At 47.9% G+C, this 2,047-nt stretch overlaps 1 long non-coding RNA gene across 1 annotated transcript; it reads right to left on the bottom strand.

Moving 5' to 3' along the window:
• Positions 1-328: 328 nt before the first annotated feature.
• LOC116686695 (uncharacterized) lies at positions 329-786 on the bottom strand. Its single transcript, XR_004331332.1, has 3 exons — positions 712-786; positions 593-633; positions 329-474 (listed from the first exon to the last, which is right to left on the bottom strand). It is a non-coding gene; the product is annotated as an uncharacterized LOC116686695 (long non-coding RNA).
• Between the last annotated feature and the right edge of the window lie 1,261 nt (positions 787-2,047).

The following is a 2,047-nucleotide window of genomic DNA, read 5'->3' as shown; positions in this document are numbered from 1 at the left end:
GGGGTTTTTATTTGTGGTCAATGGTGCGTTCACTTACTCTGCTGCCTCACGATAGCACCCTCCCAGAATGCACCTGAACACACCTCCCTGTAAGACCACATCCCAGAATGCCTTGCAACCACCCCCTGGAAGACCACACGCCCAGAATGCACGGAACACCCTCCCTGTAAGTACCCACGCCCAGAATGCACCTGACACACCTCCCTGTAAGACCAGCATGCCATCATGCCCACCTGACACACCTCCCTTTAAACCAGCATGCCCGAATGCACCGAACACACCCTCCCTGTGACCAGCACGCCCAGAAGCACCTGAACACACCCTCCCTGTAGACCACATGCCCAGAATGCCCTGAACACACCTCCTTTAAGACCGCATGCCCCATAATGCACCTGAAACACCCTCCCTTTAAGACCAGCATGCTCAAATGCACCTGAACACACCTCCCTGTAAGACCACACGCCCAGAATGCACCTGAACCACCTCCCTTTACGACCAGCATGCCAAATGCACTTAACACACCTCCCTGTAAGACCACACGCCCCAGCATGCACCTGAACACACCTCCCTGTAGACACACGCCCCAATGCACTTGAACACACTCCCTGTAAGACCAGCACGCCCAGAATGCACCTGAACACCTCTCCCTGTAAGACAGCAACCAGCACAATGCACCTGAACACATCCCCGACGACCCACCCCCAAATGCACCTGAAAACACCTCCCCTGTAAGACCAGCACGCCGAATGCACCTGAAACACATCCCTGTAAGAACCAACACGCCCACAATGCACGCTGACACACGCCCCTATCAGTTGAAACACCGTAGCCCTCAGTAGGACAGTACCGGTTGCATGTTAAATTAACATTTAGAAACAAAAAGCCCACCCCATTTTTCCTTTTTAGTTTGCCGATTTTTGCATTGTGGGATACGGATTAAAATGTAGGGTTCATCATATGTACACTCAATCAGCCGTGCATTGTGGGTATTTTACAGTGGACTATATAGTGAAAGAGACGAGAACACCACTACAAAATGGCACAAAACCCACTATATAGGGAAATACTCCAGCCAATCGGAGGAGCTTTAATCCCCGTCTCTGGCGTGATGTCACGGAGTCTTGCAGAAGACAATTTCCTCACTCTGCAAAAATGCTGTCTCCTACACCCCTGTGTCCATATATAGAGCAAACATCAAACGCTGACCTCTCGCTCCCTGGGAGACCCAGTGTTCCCTCGTAACACACACACACACACACACACACACACACACACACACACACACACAACACACACACACACACACACACAGGTTCAAACTTCACTGCACCATCTGAGTTTCACCTTATCTCGTCTCTATTTTACAGATGGCCGAGCAGTGAGACCTAATCTGGTTCCTAGCTCTGACTTCACTCCTTACAGAGCTGGGAAAGGAGGAAGGGATTTCCTTCACAATGCATCCGGTTTCAGAGAAAAGGGGGGACGCACGAAATACTGTATCTGCACCCTACGTGTGAAGGTACAATAGCTCCTCAACCCTCTGAACCCTGAGGCCATTTTTACGTCTGGATTTATGTTATATAAAAGCTTGTAAAACATCAACTCTGTTGTCTACAGTCAAGATATGAACATCATTTTTTTTCAGGACAAACTGGGTTATTAGAATATTTGCAGTGAGGTCACTTGCATGTTAAAATGGTTGTCGGGCCTTAAGACAATAAAAAATAAAACAAACATTAACTTTCCATATATGTATTGATATCACAAGAGAGAAGTAATGATAACCATTCTCCTCTCTAAACACTCTCCGTGTAACAAGCATAGTGTGCGTCCCTGTGTGTAACAAGCATAGTGTGTGTCCCTGTGTACAAGCCTAGGAACACTTTACTAATTCTGTTATAATAACAATGAAATGCTGCGTTATTGACGTTAGAGGTTTTTATTGGTCAATGGTGCGTTCACTTACTGCTGCCTCAAGATAGCAACCCTCCCAGAATGCACCTGAACACACCTCCCTGTAAGACCAGCATGCCCAGAATGCACTTGA

The sequence above is a fragment of the Etheostoma spectabile genome, unplaced genomic scaffold (assembly GCF_008692095.1).
Source record: "Etheostoma spectabile isolate EspeVRDwgs_2016 unplaced genomic scaffold, UIUC_Espe_1.0 scaffold452, whole genome shotgun sequence".
NCBI classification, from domain to species: Eukaryota; Metazoa; Chordata; class Actinopteri; order Perciformes; family Percidae; genus Etheostoma; species Etheostoma spectabile.
The sequence above is the reverse complement of the archived record's forward strand: the minus strand, read 5'-3'. Positions and strand labels throughout refer to the sequence as shown.